Source organism: Myodes glareolus, chromosome 25 (genome assembly GCF_982192425.1).
Source record: "Myodes glareolus chromosome 25, mMyoGla1.1, whole genome shotgun sequence".
Lineage (NCBI taxonomy): Eukaryota > Metazoa > Chordata > Mammalia > Rodentia > Cricetidae > Myodes > Myodes glareolus.
The window spans coordinates 14,079,223-14,101,578 of record NC_142050.1 but is presented as its reverse complement, the minus strand read 5'-3'; positions in this window follow the sequence as shown (position 1 = coordinate 14,101,578).

Here is a 22,356-nt window from a genome sequence, read left to right as displayed (position 1 = left end):
AAGCTTTACAAATGATTGTCTTAAGCAAGAAATACATGGCAAGAGACTTAGACTAGCCAATGACAGCTATAATTTCTTCATAAGAATGGAGAATACTTTATTGCCTAATTGTTCTTGTGTTAGCAATTATAAACAATTCATTGAACTCAACAAATTGAAACTTGCCTAGAAATATTCTAAAATTTATGTCCTCCCAAATACATGGTTTCCTATAAGACGTCTACTTCTGGGAGAAGCCTGAGCTAAAGGAGGAACATGCTTATAGTAGTACATAGGAGGCTGAGGCAGGAGGATAACTGAGCATCTGTCAGAACAAGGATGGACACAGGGAAAGAGAGGAAAAGAAAAAAGAAAGAAGGAGAAAAGGAGGGAGAATGGGGGCGACAGTCACAATGTATCTTGGTTGTTTAGTATGAAAATAAAATTAAAATTAGGGTTTGGAAAGTTCGTTCTGTGGTTAAGGGCGCTTGCTACATTTCTACAGGACTGGAGCTCAGTTCCCATCATTCACACCAGCGGTTTCTCACCTTTTCGGTTCCAGGTCAGGAGTCCCTGGTCTGTGACACCAGTGCTCAGGAGAGCCAGAGGCTGGGAACCTCTGACTGCTAAGCCAACTAGGTCAAGCGTACTAAGAGAAGGGACCGGCATATGGGGTGGGAGGTGGGGGAAGAGCCCAGATTAGGCACAAACCACACCCAAACACCTATTTCCACTTTCCCTGGCTTTACTAAACTAGGAAGAAAAGTAACCAGGGCTGATTTCTGGCTCAGTCAGAATAACAGCAGGAAATGATCTTATAGGTGTGGTTTTTAAGAGAGATGAAAGGGGAGTTCTGTGTTTGAGTGGTATGCTATTTAATTAATAAGCTCTTCAGTGGTATGTTTTGATTGGGCATGTTACTTAGGTGAGCCAAAGGGGGCTTTTGATGGTTGGACATCAATACTTTGATAGCTGGACCTTAATGGTTAGCCTCAGAAGGAGGAAGTGACCAAATAAGGGAATAGGCCTTGGTGCCTAACTTGAAGAATGGAATCTGATAGTTTTCAGCAAGGCAGAGGGAATAGGGGAAGGGCAAGGCCTGCCAGAGTCATGTCTGCTCTCCTCTGGCTGGCTAGAACCCCTTCAGTAAGATCCTATCTCAAACAAACAAACACATAAAGAGACAGCCAAGATATTCCTCACTTCCATTAATATCTTCCTCTTCTGGAGGAGAGAGCTATGCAGCCATGCCTTCAGCTCTGATGTTTGAATCCAAAGAAAGAAACCGATGATTGGCCCAGCTCTTGATAAATCAACTCATAAATGGATGTTCAGCCTGTTTATGAGCTCACCTCGCTGGACTGCCTATCCACAGTCATGTCGGTCCCTCTGCCCTAAGAAAGCCTTTATATTTTTTTTGTTTGGATGACCTGGTTCACCCTACTCCACAGAGGTGTGACTAATTAGTTAGAAGTGGATGAGAACAGAGCGTGTCACGGTGACATAAGGCTCAAGGGAGGCCTGGAAGCCTCCAAACTTTGTGAATGGGCAAGCACCACATAAACGCCAGCCTCTGCCTGCGCTTGTGTCATAACGCCAGCAGATTTAAAGGACGCCAGAGAGAGGGTACATGTCAAGAGGCAGCCTTATCCACGCTGCACAGTCAGTGGCTACACACAGCTCCAGCTTCATCTCCCCGTGAAGATGAAAAGTTCTTCTGAGGAGAGAAGCAGCTCCCACCCCTGCAGAGATTGGGAGTGTGGGGCTCAGTGATAAGCAGCCCATGGCCTAAGGCCACTGCGACGCTCCTCAGGCGCTCATCAAATGCTTGACACAACCTTAAAAATAAAAGTAAGTGTCTTGAAAATGTATGGTGGTAATATGAATAGAATCCCATACCTCATCCTTTGGGGAAAGTGAGAAATACTGAGATGTAGAGAAGCCCTGGGAAAGTAGTGGGGTGAGCAACAGGGACAGGAAGCAGTGCAGTAACAGGAAAGCATGCTTGTAGGTCTTCCTCCACACTAGCTTTCTCATTGGACCATGTTACCTTTGCCCAAGCTAATGTTAGTGAGAATGGGAAGCACTTACCGAACTGTGGCTCCAGAAAGCAGATGGAGACCACAGGTGCCCTCTTTTTCTGGCCAGGTAGTATTAGATAGGTTTGCACAGCAGACATGATATTTCCTTAAGGAAACACTGCATAGTCCAGAAGAGACCTGGTGGTAGCCCGTGTTAGATTCAGATGACTGGGCTCCCAGGCTTGAAGAAGGGAAGCTCACTGCACTGTGGCCCTGAGCAAACTTAATTTCAAATTGTGTGATGGATGTGATCCCCTACAGACATTGCTGGGCAGTCATGTCCCATCTATGCACCCAACTGCAGGAGAATACTCCATTAAAGAGGACACAGCCCACTCAGAAGCAAGTAGCATGTCTTAATTTATTAACCAAAATTAACTTACTATTCAAGAAAGCAATAACTTTTGAGAACTGGCAGATAGATTCTTACTGTCATGAATTCCATTCACTGAATCTCAAGAAAAAATTATTTGTCATATATATATATATATATATATGTGTGTGTGTGTGTGTGTGTGTGTGTGTGTGTATGTGTATATATGCATTTATATGCATGTGCCTGTGTGTGTGTCTTTGTGTGTCTCCCTGTGTGTGTATGTGTGTGTGTATGTGTATATATGCATATATATGCATGTGCCTGTGTGTGTGTGTCTTTGTGTGTCTCCCTGTGTGTGTATGTGTGTGTTTGTGTGTGTGTGTGTGTGTGTGTATGTGTGTAATTCTGGTGATTTAATTTTAGTAATGAGAGAATGTTTCCTTTCCCCACTAAAAACTTAGCACAGGAACATCGCTTTTTTGTCTTTCTATTTTTCTGTGGCTACATTATGTAATAATATAAGCATGCACAGAAAAATGAAGAGATTTGGTTAATCAAGTTTTAAACATTAAACATGAATGACTCTTCCCTCTTTAAGTCTTTAATAATAAAAACAGACCAAAGATATCAATTATTGGTTGCCCCTGAAAAGCTGTATGATTAAAAGATTGAAAGACTGTGAGGTACTACAAATGAGGACTTTGTAAAAGAGAGAGGAAAATTTATGTCTGGTAATTAAATATTTGTGAAGCTCAAAAATATGGTGAGGATTGTGGGACATTTAAATGTGGTTTCTGTCCTTGTTTTTTCCACCACCCCCTTCCTACTTTCAGCTTTTTGTTAACAGATCTGCTTAGCTCCTGAAGCTTTGAAAAAGAATTTAAAGCCCATAAATTTCACAAATCCTAAGCAGGAAGCATATATTAGTTCTTCAAAGCATATTGGTATTTTCTTAACTGTGGATTTTAGCTTTCATGTGATAAAACTTCAGCGATTTCCTTACCATGTCTTGTTAAGGCTTAAGTTCCTCATTTACATATTTGATGTCTCTCAGGAGACAGACAAGCTTCAAGTTAATTATCTATGTAGCTGTAAGAACTCTTGTTTCCTGGTTAAGAACTCTTCAAAAGAAAACTAATAGTTATTAAATGTTACCCTGAGTCACCCAAAGTAATCATGGTCCACAATGAGAGGCACTAAACAGGCACTTAAATTTAATAATAAAAAAAATCCTCAACTTTTTGCAAGATAAATGAATATAAATCAATTAAATCTCTTGCACTAATTTTCAAGGAAAACAGAGAGCAGAAACCAAATAGCTGAAAATCTCTGTTCCTGAAAGTGATTAGGCACTGCTGGAGGTTTGTAGAAATTATGAAATTTGGAAAATAGACCCAGTAACCTCAGACTCATCATGGATCTGTAATGGAGGAAATGTCATATGAGAAGAATCTCCATTCTTTTCTTTAGAGCAGTGGTTCTCAACCTTTCTAATGCTGAGACCTTTAATACAGTTTCTTGCACTACGGTGACCACCAATCATAACATTATTTTTGCTGCTACTTCATAACTGTAATTTTGCTACTGTTATGAATCATAATGTAAATACCTGATAGGCAGGGTATCTGTGAAAGGGTCGTTCAACCCTCAAAATGGTCGTGACCCACAGGCTGAGAACTGCTGCTTTTGTGACCGAGTTATCATGTAGGATTATATGTGCATGTGTGTATACATACATAATATATAACATAACATTCATGAGGTACAAGTGTTCTTACGCTGGTGTTATATGAATAAATGTTTTATTTTCTATAAGGAGAAGTCAACATACATGAAAAGAAATTATAATCTTTGAACGCAAACATCTATTAAAGGTGTGTTTCATAGAAGGATGGGAAAGGGAGGAGAGGGGGCAGCCATAAAGTAGACTTGACTTGCAGTTGGGAAATTGGAGGCACAGCTATCAGGTGAGTTAATTAATCTGGGTATCGTGCAGTAAATGAAAGTGTGCCGTCTATTTCACAGGGGTCCATTGTGTCTTGCATGTGAAGCAAATTTACCCTGTTTGATTAAGGATTACTGATTGCCTCCAATTTATTATATGTATCCTATAATTAAGTCACAATGAGTTCAGATGAAATGGGGATGGTCTTCTCCACAAAGAAGACAACAAGCTCATTCTAGAAAGACCTTGGGGGTCATTCAAGAAGCAATTAAATGTTCTCTAGGGTGCATTAAAGGGGAAAGAACTTGATGGACTGAATGCCCGCTTCTTATGTGCATCCTTTTCAATATTCTGCTCTTATAGAGGCAAGTGAAACCATGTCATAAAATAATTCACGGCACTATCAGCAAGGAAAACAATGCTGTCTGTTCTTCTATGCTAAGGAAAATGGCGTAGAGAAAACAATCTGCTCATAGAAAATAAAGAACAACATTTGCCAAACAGCAAAGTTTTGCCAGGATCTGTTTAAGGGAATGTAAACAAATCAATAAACGACAGACTCTTGAAGAATCATTGACGATTGTTTTCTCCTGTGTGCAAATAACAAATACTTTGCAAATTCTTCTCGGCAAGTGAGACGAGAAGAATCAAGATGGTTATCTGAGTCAGACTCTCTTTTTTATAAATGCTCTCATAAGTGGGCAGCATAAATGAAAAATTATACCAGACACCAGCTAAAACTGGCATGGCAGAAATCATTCAGTATTATGGCAACAAGGGAATAAAACTGAACTCAACTCCACTGAGTTTTTAAGCAATGGAAAAGTACTTAGGGGCCTTTAGAGGAAACATTTGCCATCTGAAGAGGCCATCTTGTGTTTTCTAGTTGATCCTTATGGAAGCTAGGCTTAGCCATTGCTACAGAGACTGGTAGATGGGTCATAATTGGTTTTCCGGAGGTGGGCTTCCATTTCAAAGGAGCAGAGGAAGAATTTATAATTACACAAGCTTTGAAGTGGGTAGGATAAGGTGCTCACTAGTTACTGTCAGAGGTTTAAGGTTCAATCAAATTTTAGGCCCTTAGCTCCCTGATCAAGAATAAATGTAGCTTCTCACAGAACCGGAACCAGCCTCAGGATGGAAAGGTGACTCAGTGGCTAAGACCCCTTGTAGCTCCTGTAGCAGGCCCAGGTTCAGACTCCAGCACCCATGTGGTGGCTCACTAGTAGCCATATCTCTAGTTCCAAGGTATCCGATGCTCTCTTTTGACCTCCACAGACATGGGCACACACATGGTACACATATATACATGCAGGCAAAACACACACAAACATACAAATAAAAATAAATAAATCTAAGAAAGGAAAAAAGGAAGGAAGTATACCATCCCATAATAACTGTTCACCTTTAACAGTTCGTTCTTTGCAAAGCACATGCCAAGACTATATTAAGCTGCAAAGAGTTCATCTGAAAATGTTGGTCATTAGAAAAACTGGGATATCATAATCTAAGATTCACTTTTATACACAAATGTCACTGATAATTTTGTTCCTATATAAATCAAATTGTGAAAACTCTACCAGGTAACATGTGACCCAGATATTACTTACAAGGTCTCTCTCTGTCTTTAGCAAACACCCAGAATGAGCACATTTATATATAGAATACACAGGTTGTTTATATTGGGAAAAGGAATAAATATAAAAACAATTCTTAGAGCCTATCCGAATCTCAGCCACATAAATCATTGGTCATTGGGTTTCTGCATACAATTCGCTCAGCCTCAGCTTCATTTCCTCATCTGCAAGCTGCAGAGAGCCTGTGGCTTACTACACTGTCCTTGATCAAGAGATGACAAGAGACACACAACAGAACACAGTCCTGGAATGTGTCACAGCAGAGAGGAAGAGCTTGTCCAGTGGAGAACACTCACACGGGGAGGGCTGGATTAGCCTGGGACCAGAGGGACACCCCTTCTTTTTAAACATGAGGAAAGAAAGGATAAGTGGGTACAGCATGGCGTATGAGCCGAATTTTGTAAGGACGGTCAAACATTCCCTCATCAAGCAGTGCATCTGTTAGGAAGGGAGCGGCAAGGCAGAAGGGCACTGTTTCAGAAAGCAGGAGAAGGGTGAAAGAGTTGTCAGGCCCGTACAGCAGATAAGAGAGGAGGAGTAGAAAAGAGTAGAGTCCCATGGTGGTCAGGGTAAGGCAATGTGTAGATGGTCAGTATAGTAACCACATGGTAATCATAGTCACCTGGAGAATTCAGAGAGTGAGGGAAGGGGAAGCCATGGGTATGGGCAGGGGTTAGAGAAGGATAGTAACCACATGGTAATTATAGGCAGCTGGAGAATCCAGAGAGCAAGGGAAGGGGAAGCCATGGGTATGGGCATGGGCTTGAGAAAAGACAGGAACTAGATAAGGAAGTTGAAAGTACATGAAAGAATACCATCCTGGCAAGCTGTACAGCAGCTCCGTGGTAACAGAATCAATAAAGGTTAAGGGTGTGGAGGGCGTTCAAGTAGAAGAATGGCTTCTCTGGTGGAACAAAGAAGAAAGGATCATTGTTCCTACGATTTAAAATTTGCAGGGAAAGGAACATGAGCATTCTGTTTACTGTAATGGAAGAGGCAGGGTCCTCTGCTGAAATGAGAATATAAATGGGGGTAAGGGCAGAAGTCAGAGATTTATCAAGTAGGGAAGAACTAAACAAGAGCACTAGAAGGAATGCTGAGTAGTGCTAACGTGCAGCTAAAGTTAGCATCCATGCATTCATGGTGGTAGCACCCCACGCAATTGAATTGTTGTGTATTTCCAACCTTCTGTGATTTGATAGATGATTTTGAAGAAATTACAGAGCTTTATTGATCCAGGTTGGGACACTGCTTGGTGGTCGAGACCAAAGGACTGTAATTTAAGAATTCTGAGACTGTGCTGCAGTACGGTTGAAGTAATGAATGACAGCAGTCTAGCGAGATAAGAAGAACTCTAAACAGATATATACTGATATATGGGAAGAAGGAGAATAGAACAGAGGAAACTAAGGTCAAGGAAAGTAAAGGTCAATATGAGTTCGGTAGTTTGATCAAGGGTCAGAAAATAATATTTCCTTGTATTAAAGAAGGAATTATTATAAGGGATTGTAATGCCCCAAAGTAGAGTCACACAGGTTCCTGGAACAAACTGTACCAAGATCACTAGAAGGAAAGTAGAAAGAAAATGTGCAAAAGTGTTTTATTAAAACAGTAATATTAAAAAAAAGAAGAAGAAGAAAAGGTCACTCTGAATGCCATCAGGAGTTGGGTTTGAAGGGAAAACAGTAAAACAGTAAATTAGCAATAAACAACTGACAACTTCTACAGCTTTGTAAAAGCACATAGGAAAATTTGAAGGACCAAAGAATACTCATTTGTCCCAGGGAAGATGATCTACAGGGCACCGGAAGTGAGGACAGTGCCTCTGCTACCCTGAGGTATGTGTGGTTACAGAGAAAAGAGCATCTATGGCAGTTCCAGCTGCAGGAATTAGTCAGTTTCGAGGACAGAGGGAAAGAAGTCTTTCAGGAAGAGTTGGAGGATGCGAAGAAGCAGGATTCTAATGGAGAGAGGAGTGTTCTTGACGGAAGTGTGGGGGAAAGGGGAGACAGACAAGATAAAGCTCAGCGCAGATATGGGGACACTGGAAACAGAGTGAAATATTTGGTCCAGGACATCTAGTGATAGGGACGCAGAGTGTGGGGTGTATTTGTTCCCCCAAAGCTATTTCATCCCCCAGGTAAAATCTTCAGGGATGACAGGACAACAGGCACACGCTGGCCATCCATGTCATTCCCATGGTAAAGCAACGTGGAAGGAGCAGAGGAAAGCAACGGAGAAATAAATCAGACTTTAAAAATATGAGGTGGAATCAAAGCCAGATTGTATGAGTTCACACTTTTGTTTAGGAAGGTCTCTGGTGTTGTCTAGACACAGCATTTGTTAGTTCACTTGGGGGTTCAAACAGCAAGTAAAATGAGTCTCTTTGACGTGTGTGCTTTTAGAATCAGACTTTCCACAGCTTACATCTAAAGTAGATGACAAGCACAGTGCACTCATTGACTGTGTCACACAAGGGCTTGTCTTAGAGATCTTACTATGGCAACCTCTGTGTACCTCACTCACTCATTCTAGTAACCTCTGACTGTTCTTTGTCTCCACAATATATTTCTTCTCTCTCTCTCTCTCTCTCTCTCTCTCTCTCTCTCTGTCTCTCTCTCTCTCTTGTCTCTGAGTGATACTCCTTGAAACACTATATACCTCTGCCTACTCTCAAAGAGTTCTAGATTTGAAAGTATCTGCCGCCATGCCAAGCTAGGGTGCTTTATAATATCTCATTTTCCCATGTTCTATATTCCTTCTGGGTCAGAATGTAGTGTTCAGTCATCCATAAACATCTCAGAGACCAACCCCTGAAGATTCTTTTTCACATTCTATAAATGTAATGATTTATGGAGGTGTTTCCGACATAAACATGGTGATGTGTGTAGATGGTGCGTCATATTGTTATTTTAATGTCCACATAGGTATGCTGGCTTTTTCAACAAAGTGAAAACCCTTCAGGGGCAGGACTGTCATCCTGTCATCTGTAGCCTTCGTTCACAGCGGGGTTCTCCTATAGCACGGTTGTAATAAAATGATTGTCTTATAAGACAATCTGTCCACGTGAACTGGGCTGGAAAGAATGCTTTAACAAAAGGAGTGCCTCTCCAGGAGGAATTTTAGGTTTCATAACAAGCTAGTGAAATATTTATGAACAAAATGGCCTTTCTACACCCTCCAATTATACAAGTTACTTATGACATCAGCCATGACAAAAGGGAGTTTTATAAAATAAAGCTTATATATTTTAAACATAAGAAATGCTTTAAGATTGAAAATGCAGAGTACTGCTAGCAGCAAACTTTTTGAGAAAACATCCAAGTAAGCATTAGAAAACATTTTTGAGTGATATGATTATTATTCACTACATCAATGAATTCTGAAGAATCAATCATAATGACCATACAGAAATTGCTTTTCATCCTGAGATGTCCTTTGGACAGCTGCCTCACATCTGAGCACGCATCTGTGCTTACAAGAGAAACAAGGAAATAAATAAATAAAAGAGAAGCCGAGTAAAGAGGCCACCTGCCTGAGCCAGTCTGGATGCTGGCCACTCGGTATTGAGGAGCTGTTGTCTAGTTTCTTCCCCACAGCTGGAAAGTGACTGCAGGGGAACAGGTGATCTCACAGCTGGCTCAGCAGGTGACCACATCAGAAGCCCTATTACTCTCCCTGGCTATGTCAAGAACAGCAAGTGCATGAAAGAACCAAAGTCCCCAGAAGCTAGTGCTCGGACCAATGATAAACATTCCCCATACATGTATACATTCTCTGTATTTTTCTTCTGAACACAGGATAACACTTTGAATACTGGCTCTCTCCAGGCCTCCCTTCCAAGGTGAGTTGTGGGATCAAAAGATAAATAAAATACAAAATGAAAACCCATGAAGCTTAGTGGTGAATTAATATCTAAATTTGGGAAATAGGCTGTTTCCTCTGGGACTGTATCCTCAGAGTTTTTTGACACAAATTTGAGGCAATAGAAAATAAATTAAGCCTAATAGAACTCAATTTACAAATTAGGTTAATTCAAGAACCGAAGGAGACAACAAATGTGAAAAAAAAAAAAAAGATAGAGCCAATGGGTTCAGAGTTTCCATGAAGCCACAAAGTTTATGCTAAAACAACTCTGAAATGCTAAGTAGTGTTAGTCTTTAAAAAGCATGCAAAGAAAGGAGGATAGAAAAAAAGGAATGGAAAATGTCTGAACACAAAAGTGTTATCCACACAGCAATGAAGCTACTTAAATTCTTTCTGCAGCATAAGATTTACAATATCCCAGCAAATACAATCGTTCACCTCCCTGCTCTGAGTCTGCTTGTGTGGGAGCATTAAAGGTCATCTCCTGGCTCTGAGTGCAAAAACAGACCAAGAGTGATAAAAATCCATTATTTTCTTACAGTTCTAAGAATATACTGATAATAAAGCACCTTTCAAACATGCACAGTTTAGACTCCCAAGTCTAGAATCTAGTTCAACATGAAAAACTGGATCATTCCCATAATATACTTTGTGCCCAAATTCTAAACTTGTTTTACCATCTTACGAAGGCTCATAGGATTCCAATATAATTTTTCATGAGAAAATGTAGTGGAAAAAAAAAAAGAAAAACTAGTAAAAAGCCATAGTAGATGACAATGTTTCTGACTCTGAAGTGCGTAAGGACTCATGAATCATGACCCCCCCAAAAAAAACCTCAGTAAGGAAAAGGCTAAATCAAAAATGCAGATAGATGTTCTTCATCATTAACATAGACTAAAAATAAGTTATGGATACTGGAATATAGTGTTTTTCAATCTGAAAGAAACTCATTAACAAGTCAAGCAACACAAAAAAAACAAAAACAGGAAACCCACAAAACAAAAACAAACAGAGGAGCAAAAGGCAGGAAGGGAGCTCACACAGGAACACAAACAGCGGAGACTGTGTGAAGAGAAGTTAAATCTGACTAATTACTAGCAAAAATGCACATTCAAATCTTATTTACCACTCATCACATTCACAAAAACTAGAAAGTTTGTGGAACATCAGCAATCTTGCAAATTGTGGAAATAAATTATTGCCATCATTGTAGAGACTAACAAGGCATGCTGTGAAAATTTGAGTATTATAACCAATAATTTGGAGGTCACTCTAGAGCAGGCCATTAGGGAATCTTCCACACACTTGTTTAAGGGGGCATAAGAAGAATACAGTGAGTATGTATTTACAAACTACCCCTTGCTTTGGTAACAAAGAAATGTAAACAGTAAATATAAGAAGATCTTAGAAAAGCAGGAAATAAAACCGAAAAGAAGGAATAAGAACTAAGGTTCACAAATTGTTTCTGCACTCGTGCAAGGTAATTCTCCACAAATGCATAAAACAGAGCATAGAAAAGAGTTGGGATTGTCAATGGAAACAAATATTCGGCTTTAAAGAATCCCAAAACTTCAATATTTGTATTAACCATTTTCCTGTGGTTGTGATAAAAACACTGAGCAAAAAGCTGGTTAAGAGAATCAGGCTTACTTTAACTTCCAGGTCTCGAAAGAAAAAGTTTCTCATGGCGGGGAGGACACAGCAGTAGCATCCTGAGTCCAGGATGGCCACTGAGCAAGGTGGTAGCATTGCATCTGAACACTAAGAGAAAACAGAAAGTAGGGACACTTGCTAAGCTTCTACAACCTCAAATACAGTGACACCAGCTGGACACCAAGCATGGGCCTAGGAGGAACATATCTCATATTCAAACCATGACGGTACTGTAGAGTGTACGTTTACTGTCATGCTTAATTTTAGGATATATAGTAATTTTCTTATGGATCAATATTTTTCATTATTACAGCATAGTGCACAAATTGACTTCAGTTTCATTGGAGGAGCTACAGGATCAGGAATTTATGGGTCCCGCTTTTCTCAATGCTTCAAGAAAACAGAGCCCCAAGTGACCTATGTCAGCACCAGATTCGGAAAAAAGCTTTCGTGCCAAGTCCCTGGCAAAAATTTCTAATTCTGACGATGTTCAGATAAATAAAGAAACTTATTAAATATTCACCATGAGCTCTAAAGACACATGATGTCATCAAAAAGACTTGCCATGAGTGCAAGGGATATAGCTCATTAGGTAAAGTGATTGCCTTGTAAGCATGAGGACATGAGTTCAATTCCCAGAACCAACATTAAAAAGCTGGCTGTGGTTACCATGTGCTTGTAATACCAGCTCTGGGTATCTAAGAAAGGCAAATTCATGGGCCTTTTTTAGCTAACCAGTATAGCCTATTTGATTAGTCCCAGACCAGTATGAAATTCTACCTCACCCAAAGGTAAATACTACATAAAGAATGGCCTTTAAGACTGACTTATGATCTTTATGTAAGTGCACACATATGCACATATACACACTTACTCCTACATACAAATACCTAAAGAGAATGGATCACAAAATACACAATGGAAACCAATTTAAGAGTTTATTAAAGGGAAAGATACGTGCACGCAGGCCTGAGAAAGCTGGTGCAGGGAGAGAGCATGCAGAGGGCGGGTCCAGATTTTAAAGGTTGCCTAGTGCAAGCTCACAGGGATTTACACAGTTCATCTGTAGGTGACCGGGCTCACAGATGAGCATAAGGGTTTGTGTAGTAGGTGATGTGACCATGCTACACGTAGGTCACATAGGCCCTAAGGACTCTAGGTGCCTATGTACTTTGCATGAACACTTGTCAGCAAATGCATGGCCCTAGAACCCGGAAGAGCCCGCCACAGTGCTATGTGGCAAGAACCATAACACATATACCTACATACAAATACTCATAATGCGTTTATATATTATTCAAATTTTAGTTTCAATAGCTAGTATTTTAAACTAAACTTTCTTAAAATTGCACTAAATAAGATATGTTTAAATTGTAAATACATATTGTACAGTAGAAGACTACTGAAATGAAATAAAGGAAACTGAATAGAAATGGCACTAAGAGACCCTTGACAGAGAAAGCATTTAAATAATCTGTAGGCAGAGAGACTGTATGTTTTCCGGCCGCCCAGACCTGAAATAATCACACAAAATCTGTATTAATTAAAACACTGCTCAGTTTGTTAGCTCAGGTTTCTTATTAGCAAACTCTTACATCCTTAATTAATCCATTTCTATAATTCCATGAGGCTTGTGGTTTATCAGTAAGACTTCTGGGTGGGTGTCTTTCTACTTCAACAACCACATGGCATCTCTCTGACTCTGACTTCTTATCTCTTCTATCTCTGCTTGAAATTCTCACCTTGCTCTATTCTGCCCTGTCACAGGCCAAAAGCAGATTCTCTATTAACCAACGGTAATAAAACATATTCACAGCACATAGAAGGGAATCCCACATCAATAATCTGTGTAATCCTGAAGCACATCCAATAGTGATGACAATATAAAGAAGTGGCTGAGAAGCAGTCACCTACAGAGAAGCCAGCTATATTTATAAATATATTCTATATCTCATACATAAAAAGTCCAAAAAGTCATTGTCTTGAGAAAGAAGTCTGAAAAAATTTGAAGATAACATTCATCTAATATTAGGAAAAGTTTATATCCAATTGGAAATTTGAAAGAACAGTAAAATTTAATAAGAAATTTCCCTTGAATATTGGAACTTAAGGTAAATTAAATTAAAATTTTAATTATAAGAGGAAGAGACAGAAGATGTCATTATACATTCTGAAGAGCGTTCAAGATATTATATGGGTTGATGTCTTTGCTTCTTTGTATATTCTAATTTCATGAAAAATGTAAAATTTTACCTTATTTAATGAAACTATTTCATTAACTCTATTCCTGGTGTTAGTCTACTTACCCAAGAGCATATGGGGTCCCCAACTAGCAAAAATGAGAGAGAATAAATGTAAAGGGATGCAATTGGCTGTGATAAGACCCAAGGAAAATCCAAAGAGAAAAATGGAGAGACTGAAACCACATTAAAATGATGGATACTTCAAAGTTATAGAAAGTGGGGTCCTGGGTCAAGTCAAAAAAGACCCCATTAATCTCTGCCTCCCACCCCAGTTTATGAGTAGTTGAGCTTACAGTATTTACCACTCAGTGACTGATCCTGATCTCATGCTTTGGTACATGACATATGTACCGCTGCGGCCTCGGTACCATGTGTTTGCCTGTAACTGATATGAACCTCCAGCTCTTCCTCTGCAAGTGCCCCATGGCATGAGCTCACTCTCTAACAGTGGATTAATCAACAGCAAAGTCATTCTTCCTACCCAGTGTCGCTCGAAAACTCTCTTTGTGATGAGTGAATAATACAGTTCATCAAATAAATTTATAACTTTTAAAAGTTCCTCCATGTTTGGAATAATTTAGGACCTTGATTCCACATAAATTCCGAGTGTAGCCTGCTCTTTTATCAAAGCAATGACGCCAAGATCTGCAACTTTTAGAACCAGTAAATCAAATATTCAAACCCTCTTTGCAACCATACAGATAGAGAGAATTGTATATTTTCATGTCACCACATTTAGATATATCTATCAATACACAATGTGTACAAATATTTTGAATATTTAACCAGTACAAAGCTTGCATTTCACAAATTCACCATTCTAATTTGCTTTGTTTTGTTGTCCTTATGGAAAATTCTGGCCATTAAGAACTTCTTTTGCCCTAACTGATTCTTCTCTAGTACAGAAGGAAGAAGTATACTATAGTTGGTTAAATTACACACTATGAAGCAGTGAACATCTATTGACTTTGCAGCCAGACAACAGAACTATGTATGTAAGACACTGGAAACCTAACTGGCTTAAGTAACCATGCTAATCAATTTGTGTGCGTATCAGTTTCCTTTTTTTCCCAATAGAAGACATAAACCCTAGAAGGTGGAAGACATTTGAAAACAAGCCTTGGTCAAGTTTGTGATGTTTGCCACTCGAGCAAATGTCTGACCTGAGACAAAGGTAGCTTACCATGGATCTTGGTAGAGGTGGAAACAATGGCGGAACCAAACTTTATTTTGATTCCTGATAATTTGGAGAATAGGTCATTCACTACATTGATTTTTAGGAAATTAGCTTTAAGGAAATTGGTCATTTGGCAAAGTGGTTTTCAGCAAAAGAGCTGTCTGCTAATTGGCTCTTTGTGAATTATTTTATGTAAATTAGTCTGTTTCCTTTCTAACGCAATATTTGAAATTACTGGACATTTGTTCTCACTCCGGAGATCATCAGTGGCCTCAGGAAAATTGATAAGTTTTTCAAAATATTTTGTGTCAAAAGTAGTAATTCTCAGGGGCCGTCAGTAATAGACGTTGTCTTCCATTCAATCTTTGAAGGCAGGTTTTTCTCTCCTATTTCTCAAAGTTTGGCCTTACTGGAAAAGTATACCTAGAAACTCCTTAACCCCAAATAATTGCATGCAAGAATATGTGCTGGAATTCATTCTACAAGGCAAAATATTTTAGGTTCTGTAGCACAAATTTATCTCTGTGCTTTAGCTCCCATCAGGACTCCTAACATCAAATGCATCCATCCGTCATGATACTGTGTATAGCAACCATAAAGATGGTCAGAGTAATTTCTTCCAAAGAAAGTGTTCATCTCTTCCCATGTCCACCACTCTGTCTCACTCCCAGAATGCTTCCAATGTAAGTTTCTTAATTTACTAATCAAGGTCTGATAGCAAAAATGTTGGCAAACTGATTGAGGAGGAAAACCATTCTCTTGGGAAGACAAATATTTAGTCTCTAGTGTGTTTTCTACATGTATTTTTTGTTCCATTTATTGTGCAAATATTATGTGAACTCTTGTAACATGCTCCCCCTTCATCCCCTGCAGGTGGAGATCAAGTTGCCTACTTGCAGCTGTCTCTGTGCACGCTGACACACCACACACTCCTACTGCCCAAAGAGAAGCTTGACGTTCACAAAAAGAAAAGAGTGTTGAGAGAGTCATATGTTTTTGTAAAGATGCATGATTTTTATTTGTCAGAAGGCTCTTTGGAATAACTTTGAATATAAATGGTACACTTACGCTTCTAAAAAATGATGTCATTTCAAAGCATCAGCCCAATGGTCTTACTATAATGCTGCCTCTGTTTTTCTTGAATGAATGATTTTTGCAGTATTGCAGATTATACAGACTAGGACTGTAGCTGGGTCAGATGGACAATCGACACACCATGATGCTCACTTTGACAAAAACAATCAGTCCATGGTGACATTTAGTACAGTAGGGTTACAAAAGGGAAGATTGTCAATGAAAATAATAAATAAATTCCACCTATTCCTCTTAAACAGAGAATTCAGCATCCTTAGAGAATTAGAAATGTCATGTTTCTTTTCTTTTATATAAAAGAAATAGTACGCAAATTTGTAACTTGGAGAAGTTTCTTCTACAGAAAACTACATCTATTACAATTCAGTGATTCCTAGTTAATTTGGATACAACTCTACTTTTGTTAGTGTATGAGCAAGTAAAGAAAATAAAGGTTAAAATTTTGTTCAAAACATGATTATTTTGAATACTGTAAAATAACAAATAAAAAGCTTTTTAATGAATTCATCATGTTTGGAGGAATGTTAAATGTTATTTTTCAATTATATGTTATAATAAAAAATCAAGTTTTTATGCAGTTACTTCATTACTATAAATGAGACTGAAGTTATCATTGGCTTTGGTTACATTCTCTTCAAAAAATAGTCTTCTAATGCATTATAAATTACTGTAAATTCTGCTATAATTAATACAGGAGGATGCAAATTTACATGTATTCATACTTGAACAAATTACAGCATATTTTATATAAATCATACTTTCTGTAATTGTTTTTGAAAGAGAAGAAAAAACAGCTAAAGCCTTGTTACACTGGGCTTTTAACAGTACCTGCTACGCAAACATGCACAGATATTTTTTTTTAATGAAATGAAAACAAAATAGGCATTTTCTGGTCTAATGAGCTATTTCCATCAAAATAAATTCCCCAAATGGAAGTATTAGATGGCTCATGCTAAGCATAACAAAAATGCTTTATGTATTTTCAGAAATGTTGTGATATCCCAGGAATATTGAACTTTGAAAGCCAAACATAGGGCTGCAGCAATGTTTCAATAACTGTATTTTTCACTTCTAATCAGAGAAGCACCCAGGAGCCCTGAAAACAAGCAACATGAATACAGGTTTGAGGGGAAAGAGAAGTTCAGCAATAGTTGAGTCTCCTACTGCTCAAAATAACAGGCATGCACAGTGGGCTAACTTTTATTATCTGTTGTATAATGTCTCAAGTTTAGGTATTTCAGTGGATTGAAAGTTTTTCAGTTGTCCTTTGTTTAGGTATTCCCAAAATAGCCTTTCGAATTTGTGGGACATCAATAAAAGATTCTGAAAGAGGTCGCTGAATAAATAGTTATTGTTTTCAGTAACTACCCAGCTCTCACCTATTTCTAAATGATACACCATACATTCAAACATGTAGTAACATCCCAGGTGTGGTTGAAAACTAGGACCAGTTAGACCCCAGACAAGTGTTGCTGGTGGAGAGCTTTGCTGAAAGAATCCTAAGATACCCTGACATACTCAACATGCTTTTTGTTTTGTTTTGTTTTTAATCCTAATGTTTTTTGTTTTGCTTTTATCCAAATGTGATTTGACAGTAAGTTTTATTCTAAGCATTTAGAGAGATAAAGTTTAGAGGAATAGCTCACTTGCCCACCATTTATGAAGCTGTGTGATCTATTTTCAGTTATTCAAATGGAAGAAGAAAAACCAATAGGGTACAACCATTATGCACACATTACATTTATTTTATTTTCAAACTCATAGTTATTAACAGAAGATGTTCATCTTACTCTTGCAGCAGTCCCGGGGGCTAGTTAAGATATGTAAGTGAGCATACAGTTTGAGCTGGCTTCCTTTGAATGCAGTAGCTAACGTCCCATTTGAAGGGTAACTTGTGCTCAACTCTATTCTTTGTAACTCTGTTGCGTTCCTGGGCATCTAAGGATCCGACTTTTGAGAACTCATCAACTTTAACTTCACATTGTGAGAACTCATAGACAAGGTAACTCTCTACTCTTCATTTTGTGTTCTTAGCGCTGAGAGCCAGACCCTGAATGCAAGTGGAAAGCCCTGAAGTATGGAATGAAGAGGAACTTGAGGCAGCATTCTCTCCAAGAAGTCGCAAAGTCCGTGTGTTGCCAACTGTTCAGTCCACATTACAGGAAACGCCAAACCTGTGGGCCTGGCTTACAGGCTCACACTGACCAGATAACACATCAGGTGACAGCAGAAGGGACCCCAGTTTACTCACAAAGAAGCAAACTTTTCACTTGCTTTTCCTCTGAATCTTAGAGCGTTTGAAAATATTACGCAAGCTGTATTGTACAAATAAATACTGTGCAGTATAGCATCATTGTGGACCGTGAATGCGGTGCTCAGCATGATAGGGTATAACTAAGAAACATAGGAAGGAAGGAAGGAGAAAAGAAAGGAAGGAGGGAGCAAAGAAGGAAGGATGGGAGAAGGAAAGAAAAGAAAAGTTGAATAATCAATTATGTTCAGAGCCAGGTTATTGCAATAGGTACTACTGGCATGCAAGGCCCTCACTCGGGGAGGTCTTCCTTTCAAGCTTGCTCGAAGAAATTACCAAATCAATTCTGTCCACTCTTTCCCCTCCGCACACACCCTCCACACACACACACACACATTCTCCACACACCCTCCATACACCCCCTACACACACACACACCCCATACCCTCCACACACACCCTCTACACACAGACACACACAGACACACACATTCTCCACATACACCCTCCACACATATACCCTCCACACACACACACACACACACACACACACACACACACACACACACATACATCCTCCACACACATACCTTCCATACATACACACCCTCCACAAACACACACCCCACACCTACTCTCCACAGACACACACACAACACTCCACAAACACACGCCCCACACATACCCTACACACACACAGACACACACCTTCCATATACACACACCCTCCACAAACACACGCCCCACACATACCCTACACACACACACACACACACACACACCTTCCATATACACACACCCTCCACAAACACACACCCCACACCTACCCTCCAAACACACACAACACACCTTCCACACACACACACGCACACGCACACCCTCCACACAACCTCGACACACACTGTAACAGAGAATAGTTACTTCCTTAGTGATCACTATCTAAGAATTTCTTTTCCCTGGCTTGCTCCTCTAGATCTTCTGAGGGCTGCCTAGGATGTCTCAGATGTCACAGCCAATTTAGTGTAGATTGATTTTCTATTAACTTTTTCTCATAAGTCAGTAATTTCAGTGTTTGGTTTTAGATGTGGAAATTTGACCTTTTAACCTATTAAAAGAGTCTTCTGCAGATCAGCCTAAATAGAAGACAAACATCTATAAGAGCAAAGTAAAATAAACCTACTTTGTTGATGTTTGCCACTGCCTTCTCTGAGAAAACATGTGTTCCAGGCTTTTTCTCAATTCATCCATGAGTCTTCCTCACCAGCTCAGGTATGACTCCTCTTAATATGGTGGGGGATGCTGGAAGATGAACAGAAAAGCATTCAAGTCAATTTCTAAACTCAAGATGGGAATCCTTACTGTATTTCACAAACATATGTCTACAGTTAAATAAAACCTTATTTAACACGAACAAATAACAAATACTATACAGGACATTTTGATATCATAAATACCCTGCAGCCTTAGCATGATGCTTCTTATTTTCTCCCACTTTTCTTTCATCTCTAACCAAAAAGCTAGTGAATTTATTTAAATTTGTGCATATGTTAAGCTGCAGCTAATATGTGTTACAGAGTTGAACATAGAAGCAATTAGCAATACCTTTTGATGCCCTTTACACAATGTAAGAATAGGAAATATTTCCTTAAGGGGAGTGGGCTTCCTAGAGGTCCATTCAGCAAACAATGTATCTTTCTAGCATGTCTTCCAGAGAATTTCCAAAGGGAAGAGCAGATGAAGGCTCTTCCATTGCTGAGAAAACAGGAAAACAAGGCTTCTTTTGGACTGGGCATCAGAATTTGGAAAGTGGTGATAGTATTAACTAGGAACAAGCCAAAGTGGTCCAATATATGAAGTATCTACCTTGCGATTCTGTTTGAAGAAATTTTTTTTAAAAAAAAAAAATACAAAACAAAACCATATTTTAAACTAAATGGGGGAAAGGTCACTAGAAAATGTTGGCATTTGAGAGTCTGAGCAATATCAGCAAAAACAATATCTTTGGTAATTATGAGCAAATGAGGGTTAGTGTTCAGAAGACCCTGAAATATGCTGAAACATGTAAAGGCACAGTTAGGCTCAAAGTGTACTGCAGATTGCAAGGGAACTGTGAAGTGGCAAACAAAAAACAGCAGGACAAGCAGCCAAGGACACACCAGGTGATGCTAGCGAGACGATCCTGACTTAGGCAAGACTTTTGTCCATCATGCCAATGGTGACTTGGTGCCATGATAATTAGATATTTTTAAATCTATTGTATCACTGCCATTTGAATTTTGCCATATATTTTAGATTGAGCTGAAAACTCTGGTTAATACTTTATATAAATGAGGTAGTTTTTGATGTCTCACTTACGATCTTAGAAATTATTTGATGATAAAGTAAAAGCTATGAGCAAACTCTCTGAACCTCATTTAGGATGATATAGAATTAAATGAAGACAGTGTGACTATGCGCAATTGATAACCGGCATTGCATAGCCAACATTATTGTCTAATGACACAAATATGAATACCTCTTTTCCTTAGTTCCCCACATATGATGATGTTTGCTTTGCTTAAAATTACTTAGATCAGTGAAACATATCTGGGTATGACTTTGAGAAAAATTAATCAAAAGTAAATGACCCACCCTGAGTGTGGATGACACCAACTAATGGATTGGGTACCCAAGTATCATAAAAATGGGGAGAAGAGAAGAGAAGAAAGTCAACCTAATGCCAATACCCCTTCTCTGTTCCCCCAGCTGTGGTTACATTACACTGTTACATTACACCTTCCCCATCATGATAGGCTGAACCTTCTTGAAGCATGAGGCAAAACAATTCCTGCCTCAACTACACTGTTCCCAATGGACCATTCTGATTCATTTGTGAGGTCATTTGAGACAAGGTATTATCAGGTTTCTTGTAGAGGTTAACTTATTTATTTTCTTTATAATAAAACTTATGAGATGGATGTTGTTATTATTTATTATGCAAAGAGTGAAAAACTAAGAAAGAAAATTTAGATAGCTCAACAAAACTAGAAAGCCCAGAAACTTTGTTAGGACATTTAATACTCAAAGTATTAAATGATGCATGTTCAATACTGGTATTTCTAATTTGCACATAAGACCTTATTCTAAGCAAAAAAAAAAAATCTTGTAATAGGTATAATGTAAAACTATCAACCATTTTGTTTAAAAACTATGAGCATTTCCTACTGTTATTGTTCCCTTATACCCAGTTTTAGTAAGAACTCACTCATTTCATTTTAATAACAGGACAGGATATTCTGAGACTAACTCAGAATTCTAACAATGTTGTCCACTTCATGTGTAAATGACACCTCCTATCTTAGATCTAAATTTCTCATCCATCACCTTCCTCATGGCCTTCTCTACAGTGTTGAGTAGCCATGTGCTTCCTCTTCAGCACTGACCATTGACTCTGTCCTCCTGCTTCTCCTCTTGGTATCTTTACGTGCTCCCCTCATTCTGTGCTTCCTGGGGCAGTTCCGCTTAGTTTTCTCCAGCATCCCATGGTCTTTCTTTGCATTTTTCAAAGACATTTCTAACTCTAGACTCCTTCATTCTGAATCAGTACAATGGTACGAGTGGTTATTTCCCAGTGACATTAAGACTGAAAGACTAGAAAATGTTTTAATAAACATTTGATTGGGTAGTGTTAGAATTGATAACGACAAAAACTGCCCCCATGAAGAAGTGATGCTAATAAGAAAAAAAAGTTAATTTTCAGCCTGCCCCTATGGCTTCATCAAATGCACAAACTCTATTTCAAGAAGCGAGTTACTTGATTCACAGTCTTATGCATTGGGGACTGTGGTTTAAACAGATTCATTCCAGGGCTGTGATTAAAGCCAGGCTTTAAATTTAAGCCGTTGTCCTGATATTAGCTCTGTCATTTACAAGCTGAGTAACCTGGGGCAAACGACTCATCTGTCTTCTATGTAGGTAAAGAGGTAGCCCCTGACTTGAACTCGGGCATTTGAGCCAATGTTTACACAAGAATAGCCCAAATGAAGTTGTCCTTACTGAGATGTGCTTTTCATTTGTTTGACTGATGTAAGCAAAGACTCTCCAAAGAGATGTGAAAACATGTTTAAAATACTATAA